This window comes from Sinocyclocheilus anshuiensis, unplaced genomic scaffold, assembly GCF_001515605.1.
Source record: "Sinocyclocheilus anshuiensis isolate Anshui unplaced genomic scaffold, SAMN03320099.WGS_v1.1 scaffold1054, whole genome shotgun sequence".
Classification (NCBI taxonomy): domain Eukaryota; kingdom Metazoa; phylum Chordata; class Actinopteri; order Cypriniformes; family Cyprinidae; genus Sinocyclocheilus; species Sinocyclocheilus anshuiensis.
This window is the reverse complement of record NW_015536544.1, coordinates 28,205-36,599: the sequence shown is the minus strand read 5'-3', so window position 1 is coordinate 36,599 and position 8,395 is coordinate 28,205. Positions and strand designations below refer to the sequence as shown.

General features: G+C 34.1%; 1 protein-coding gene and 1 pseudogene across 1 annotated transcript in view; one reads left to right on the top strand and one right to left on the bottom strand.

Moving 5' to 3' along the window:
- LOC107698115 (OTU domain-containing protein 7A-like) overlaps positions 1-1,800 on the bottom strand; it is an 80,721-nt gene extending 78,921 nt beyond the window's left edge. The window contains exon 1 of the mRNA XM_016499039.1: positions 1,674-1,800. The gene's annotated coding sequence lies outside the window, so the exon portion shown is untranslated. The remainder of the gene's footprint in view (positions 1-1,673) is intronic.
- A 2,872-nt stretch (positions 1,801-4,672) lies between these two features.
- Positions 4,673-8,395, top strand: part of LOC107698107 (proprotein convertase subtilisin/kexin type 5-like) — a 23,632-nt pseudogene continuing 19,909 nt past the window's right edge.

Below are 8,395 nucleotides of genomic sequence, written 5' to 3'. Positions count from 1 at the left end.
CAAATGGCTGCAATATAACAAAGAGTGAAAAATTTAAGGGGGTCTGAATACTTTCCGTACCCACTGTATATATATACACACACACATACATATACATACACATACATATATATATATATATACACACACACATATACATACATATACATATATATATATATATATATATATATATATATATATACACACACAAGATATATACATACAAGACAAGAGCATGATAGCCTGAACTGAAACTTCCTGACTGACTGACTTACATTCTTAAGAAACCACAAGCACAAAGTATAAGCTCTGGTATACAAGTTCAGTCAGGAGTCAAATGTCAAAATCAAAGATACGGCTGGTATCCGATTTTACAAACATACTCTTTTGGCCTACTACAAACACAACCAAGCCAAAATATCCCATAAATCTGGTCTTTAAAGTGGTAGACAACAAAAAAAGTTTATTGTTATTAGTATTAGAAGTAGTAGTAGTAACCCTGGTCATGTAATCGATCCGCACTGTGTAGATAAAAACAAGAGTTTTTCTTGGAAATGGACCTGAATAGAGCAGTGTTTCTCATCTTTGTACGATTAAACAATATTTTGAACAATTCAACAATATACAGAGCCTACATTTCCTACCTCCGGAATGAAACAAAGCTGATCTGTTTCAATTTAAGGAGTAAAATTCAGGAATTTAATTTGTGGATATAGATTAAAAAATACTTAAACTTAATTTGTTTGTTTTTTTCAAGAATATTTATTTGGTAAATAGCCACTTTGTGACCTGCAACTAACTAACTGTACATTATCCTTTATGTACCTTATTTTATTTTAAAACATTATAAGTCATCTTGAAGTTACATCCGCCTGGTTGAGAACCATGAATCTAGAGTATCCAGCTCATAATTTTACTGATATTTCCAAAACTGCCGTGCAATTCTTAACGTCTAAAACTTCACTTGAGCAAAAAATGACTGAGTGCACCTTTAAGCTCAATAAAAGAAAAAATACTGAGCCCAACAGCCCGGCTCGGGGCCTAAACGCACCATTGGTGGGTAGCTAGTAGATTGTTTACAGTATACCTTCCGCCCACAGCATCTATAAAGTAGGCTACATATTGAAAGCATGTATAGATTGAATAACCAAAGAGCATTTCCGACACACATAAACCAAGGCATGCTGATTTCTGCTTGGGACTTGTGCATATAGAGGCAATGAACAAGAAAGCATCCACTTTCATCCTTCTCTCACATCAAATATGACATATTTGATCATTATTTTGTAATCCATAAACGTATTTTTTTGTTCAGCCTGTTACGCAACAGTCCCAGCCCATACTGATATATAGCCATGCCCATATAATGTGTCTACAGACAAAGAAAATTCAATCCCCAATCATATCGCAATGCATTTGATGATGATGCGCCGAAAAGACGCCCTTACCTCAAATCCACCAAAATAATCTGCCATTTATTATCCCACCCAAAGCTCCTTTTGTTCAAACTGGCCTCGATTGGGAAAATACATAAATAAAAACACTGTATACCCGCAAGATGCGTCTTATAGCGGTCCGGGCACGTACAGAAGACAGGTGCACCTGCCCCGGGTGCGCAGCGATTCCTACAGCCTCTTATTGCACACGGATGCTCCTTATGCCAGCAGCCTATTATTTAAGACGCGTCTTACCGTTCCTCAGTCAGTCCTTAGTGTATACCTCATCGTCCATACAGCAGTCCGTTCGAGAATGACTTTAAAATCATATGCCCAGCCCGCTGTATTCTTTCACATCCTCATGTCATTCACTGATGCAGCAGTGGCAGCGAAGACACGCCCACCTCATTACCCCCTCTTGAATGACGTAAAGGAGCAACAGACTCCGCCCACAGCCCACTCTCACGCCTATTGAATGGCGTAATAAATGAGCTACAGACTCCGCCCACTGTTGGAAAACAGCTGCCTGTTAGGATTGCTATCACAGTCTGTGGTGTCACACTTTTTTTATATACATGACTATAAGACGACATTGTTTTCTATGAAAACAAAAGGCTATCAGAACATACTGTTATTTATTAATATTTATTACATAATATAGCCTAAATAATATCGGTAAACTGTTTCCCCACAGTTGTTTTTGCTTTAGAATAGCCTACTCTAGCACCTTTTTATTTTTTTATATTTTTTCATTACCTATTGATATTCAATGAACATAACAATATCCAATTTTACAAAGCTAGTACGCAATTGAAACAATCTTTCAACTTTTCTTTTATTAAAAAATAGAAAAGCAGAATAGAAAAATTAAATAAAAGTATTATTTCTAAATATTGTTTTTTTAATAACTAATATTGACATTTGACATTTCTTTGAATAATTTATTACTCAGATCTGATTTCCTCAATAAGAATTGTATTTTAATGGATGACTTTTTTATTAAATGTCAATCAACAGATTAGCATTGATTGGTTAATCATTTACAATTAGTCAGTTGTGTCATCAGATTCTGATAAAAAATGTTCAACAAGAAGTACCTGTTGGATAGCTGTTTTATTATTATTATTATTATATTTTAATATTATATTTATTACTTTTATATTATTATTATTATTGTTATTATACATTCAAAATATAGTAAGTCATCTAAAAACAAATAAATAAACAATATGGGCAGTTACCATAATGCCACGACACTGAATTTAACTAAAACCTTTGGTATTTTGCCGAAGAACAGACTTTTTTTTCTGCTAAAAAAAATGGAGAGCATGTTGAGAACTGATATATCAGCAATAGCACACACTCTACCGCCCTCTGCTGCTCATTTGTCTTCATAGGTTTGCACAGAGCTCGTTACAGAACATAATTTTCCAAAACATAGTTTTCTTTTTCGACATTGGCATTTTTATTTTACTTTCGTTCCATTTCTTTTAAATCCTTTATACTAAAATAGGGTAGAAATATATCAAAATATGGCAAGATATCAATATGATACAATGAGAATATTGTTTTAGGCCGCTTAGCTCACACAATCTGTTTATTGATTAGGCCAAGACAGATTCACAGGAGTTGAAGTCCTCTGGGACAGAAAAGAGAGAAACACATGAGACAACAACAGCATTCAGCATATCCATTTCCTAAATCTGGCATGTATGAAGTTAATGTATGAAGTCTAATTTGAAAAAAAAACAAACTCATATCACATCTCATGTAGTTTGTCAGAAGAAATCAGCAGTGTGAGAGGCTATAAAGGGAGATTCTATACTTAAACCAGACTTTGTGCTAAAAGCCAAGCATGAGTTCTGGAACTTGCAAGACTTCCTTCAACAGGGAAGTGACCAAAAATAGCAAGTAAACAACTGTCCTGAAGTGGCTTTGAACCAGAAGGTTAATGTGCATGACATGTCCTTAATCCTGTTTTTGGAATGGCCTAAAAATCCTGCTCACATCTAACATGGAGTCGGAGCAAATTTGCCAAAAATAATGTGCAAATCTAAAAAAAATTCAAAGAAGAAAACATTTAAGAAGCTTTTGTATAAGATGTGCAACAGAGAGACTCAAGAGATGTATTTGCTTCCTTTAATTCTGACAACTATTAGACTATATATATATATATATATATATATAATCCTTTATTTAAATAAATTATGCATTTAGTTATTATACTTTTTACTTCTAAAAACATATTTTAATGAAAAATAAAAGTAAAATTTCAATGTCTTTCATGTTTATTTATTTTATTATTTTCCATATTGTTTTTCCATATGGTTAAATAACTAAGTCAACCAATGAACATATTTTTATTTTTTACAGTGGGATGCCACATTTAATACTTTGTATTGATTACTGTTAAGTATTATATTATTATAGTTTTTATTATAGTTTTTTATGATGGGCTTCCATCTTTTTGAATGTATTATTATTAATTATTATTATTATTAATAGGATTTTATATGATAAAATATGAAATAGGCTACTTTGCATTGATTACTGTCAATTATTATCAGTGATTACATATTCACAGATACAGTTATATTTTTGTAGTTTAAAGTTTTTTACCATATTGTAATGTAACAAGTCAACCAAATGAACAGGTTTTACAATGGGCTATAACACCTTTAATTTAATTTCTTATTTTTCTTTTTCTTTTTCTTCTTCCATTTTACCGCTGTTTATGAAGCTGTGAAATAATTTGCATTGATCACTGCTAAATATTTTCAGATAAATTATAGTATTTTTACAGCTTAGTTTTTACCACCTTTAATTTAATATACAATTGTTATTAATAGTTTTTGTTCATTGTTATTATTAACAACAATAACAACGTAATAATATAGTAATTATATTTTACCACTGTAGCTATATATAGGTGCACACGTTATGAAATAATTTGCATTGATTACTGCTATTCTTTGATCAATTATAGTAAGGCCTAAATGCTTGAACAAAGTGTTACGAGATTGAATACGTAGGCCTATATGAGCACAAGATAACTCAGAATTGTTCATAACATTGCCCTTGTCCTTTGTGTCAAGTGCGGAATGGGGCAGAGGAATGGGTGGACCCCGAAGGCCTGTTAACCAATCCCCTTGAAAGCAACTTGTTGGGCAAGTTTTGTGATTTAGACGCTCGTTGTCATTGGCAGCGCAGGACTGACCCACTACACTGAATGAACTGTGTGTGAGTGTGTGTGCATGGCGAATAGATGCGCTGCACAACATCGCCAACGATGAACTTTTTATTTTATTTTATCTTTATTTTATCATTATGCTGTGTCGGTTTTATTCAAGCCAGATCGCCGGTGGTGTCGTGTCCCAGCGGACAGTTCTTATTAAAAAATCAGTGCGTTTTCTGTCATCCCACTTGCACGGAGTGTAAGGGTCACGAGCTATTCGAGTGCACCGCTTGTGGTTTAGGTGAGTGATAGTTCACTATTATATCATGAAGTTTAACACTTGAAGTATCTATTGGATCAAACAGGTGCCTCCGTTGGGACCAATCTTATCCCGCTGTCAGTGCGCATGCGCAGTAGACAACTTTATAGAGAACTTTATAGTGATGTTTTCGGAAGGTTACCGCAAGTTATGAAATTCAAACTATAGCAAGTTATAACAGTAAAAAAGCTTGTGTGTGGAGTTGTTTGTAAGTCAGTATTGACGCTAGCAATGCTGTGAGTAAACAGGGACACTGCAAAAGAGCCATTCAATCAGCTATGCGTTATTACGGCCTGAAATTTCAATATTTATTTCAAAAGTCAAAATACATCAAGCGTTTTCGCGTTGTTGTGGTGATTGGGTGGTACGATTCTGTGGCAGCATTGTGCAAGTTCACAAAGGGGTTTTCCGAGAAACAATTGGGAAGGCAAACCTCCCAGCCCTCCCTGCACAGCTGCTGCGGTGAAACAATGAATCAAAGTGACAAAGAGTGCTTTACCTCAAAAGAGAGTTTGTTTAGTGACCTCAAACATGAAAGTGTCTTGCGCACTTTTAATTACAGGAAGAGTTGAAATTAAGGTCCACTCCATAAATGAATCTGTTATGATTTTGAACAGTAATCGATGTCACTGAGGAAGTTTAACAGTAGGCTAGACTTTAAACTGCCAAACATGGGAGTGGGAAAAGGTGAGACCACTTTCAGCATTGTGAAAGCTGATAATGTTTCTGTTTGGACATAGTTAAAAATACCTCAAGTTATGTGATGTTATAGGCAGCTACTGGCATTTCTTTAGTTTCAGTCAGCAATCCTTTTCGGATTTAAATGCTTTCCATGCCCTAAAGTTATTATTATTATTATTATTATTATTGGTATGGAAGTATACTGTTGCTAACAAAAATATGTTCTAAGAACGTTTTGCTAACGTTCTCCAAAGAGAAAGGAAAAATTGAAATCGCATCATATGACCCCTTTAAGGTTTGAAAATGTTATTTCTAAATGTTGTCTTTAATTGGTTTTCTTGGTTATTTCGAATTTTAGAGAAAACATTAAGGGACAGTTCCATTTGATCATTTTGCTAACTTTATGGAAATGTTACTTTTAAGTGTTTTCTGAATGTTCTAAAACAAGTAGTAGCCTAGATAGCACACATACGTCTGCAAGATCTCTTCATCTGGAAAGCATCTGCTGTGTACAAACATCTGATAAATGTCTGCATTTACATCTGCAAAACGTATTCTTTAGAGTGTTTGCTCATCTGCAATACATCTATAGGACGTTTCCTATCAGATGTCAAATAGACGTTTAGAAGATGTCTGTAAGATGTTTATGATTTAGAATGAATGTAAAACTGACATCTTAAAGACGTCTATCAGATGTTTGTACACAACGGATGCATTTCAGATGAAGCGAGCTTTAACAGACATCTTGCAGACGTATGTGTGCTATCTGGGAACGTTTAAACATTAGACAAACTTCTAAATAAACTATTTCAGAAAAAATTATGTTTAAATGTTTTGAGAACATTAAAGACCTGACAACTTTGCACAAACGTTCTATTAAGGTTACTTGAAGAACAATTGTTTATTACTAAATAACGTTTTCAAACTTTGAAAGAACATTAGCCAAACATGTTATAAGCATCACAGTCTGATAACTTCTCCCCTTAGCAGTTGACGGTAGCCATTGACTTCCATAGTATGAAAAAATACTATGGAAGTCAATGGCTACCGCCAACTGTTTGTTTACCAACAATCTTTAAAATATCATCTTTTGTGTTCAACAGAAGAAAGAAACAGTTTTGGAACAACTTGAGTGTGAGTAAATTATGACAAAATGTTAATTTTTGGGTGAACTGTCCCTTTAAAGCCGCGACCGTTAAGTGCAGGAAGTTTTCCTTCTTTGTTCCATCAGATAAATCAGTGCATCATCTGGGTATTTGAAGAGCACGTCATATTATTGGAATTTGTTTAGTGTGAACACACTACTTACACTATTTCTACTACAAAATGGTATAGAAAAGTGAATAAATACGTGAATTGGGATTTTTTTTTTTTTGTGGAATTCTGGGTAGTTAAAGGGACAGTTCAACAAGAAATTAAAATCTTTTCTCACATAAGTCCCTGTTTTGTCCAGATGTTGCAGGATGAAGTGCAGTCCCATGTTGACTGCATCATCCACGGAGCTGTTTGCTCGGTAAGCAAACTGAAGGGGGTCTGGGGGTTGCAGGAGGTGTTGATGGTTGTGTGAAGAGATGTTCAGAGAGGGTGTGGGGTGTTAGACTGGGAGTTTCAAAGTTTTCCATACAGTGATGGTTCAAATTGCCCTCATCTGTCATGCTTCAAAGTAATACAGTATTACACCAAAGAATTAATAAAACACTATAAAAATATCATGAAAATGTTCCATATAGACTAGACTATTACACTGGAACAGATCGTAATTTTAAGTCATTATTCACCAAACTAACAATCCACAGTCGCATATAAATAACAGCGTACAGGTTTGGAATGACATCAGGGTAATGACAGAATTTAAATTTTTGGCTGAACTATTACTTCAATAGAATAGAATGAATAAGCAAACTCTGGTCTTCAGCAAACCAAGCTGCTCTTTTGAATTCTGTTTAGGTGTGCATGGTTGCCATCCCTCCTTTTCAACCATCTCAAAGAAGAGAGCTGTAAATCTTAATCTCTCTCTCTGCAGTCCGAGGTGCTTGAACGGGGAGGCCTTGGATCCACCAGTGTGTGACAACTACAACACTGCCAATAGTGCCTGTTCACTCTCCATAGCCCTTGTTTATGTGTCCCAGTCTTGGCAAAACCTGTCAGTCAGATCCCTGCTGCTGTTTCTATTTAAAGAAGAGTTCATGATAGACACAAGCAGATGTTGATATCCAAGTTTCAGATTTAGTGATTGTTTGCGGAAAGAGTAAGCATTTAATGTGGTTTCTAATCTTGCATTCAACAAAACTCGCCAAGAACATATCCTGGTTTTTTTCATGTCAAAATAATTTTCTTCGTTCAGTGCATGTTTGGCTATTGTAAGGAAAAAGTAGTTTGGAGTTAGTAAGATTTATTTATTTATTGAAAGATGTCTCTTATGTTCACCGAGGCTGCATTTATTTGATCCAAAAATACACTAAAACAGCAATATTGTGAAAACGTATTACAATTTAAAGTACAAGTTTTCTATTTAAATATATATTACAAAGTAGTTTATTCCTGTGATGCATAGGTTAATTTTCAGCATTTTTTTCAGGATTATTTGATGAAAAGAAAGTTCAAAAGAACAGAATTTATTCAAAACATTTATTTAAATGTATTTTTAATGCCTCCTTGCTGAATGAAAGTATTAATTTCTTAAAACAAACAAATAAATAAATAAATTATATATATATATATATACACTGTATATATATATATATATACAGTGGGTACGGAAAGTATTCAGACCCCCTTAAATTTTTCACTCTTTGTTATATT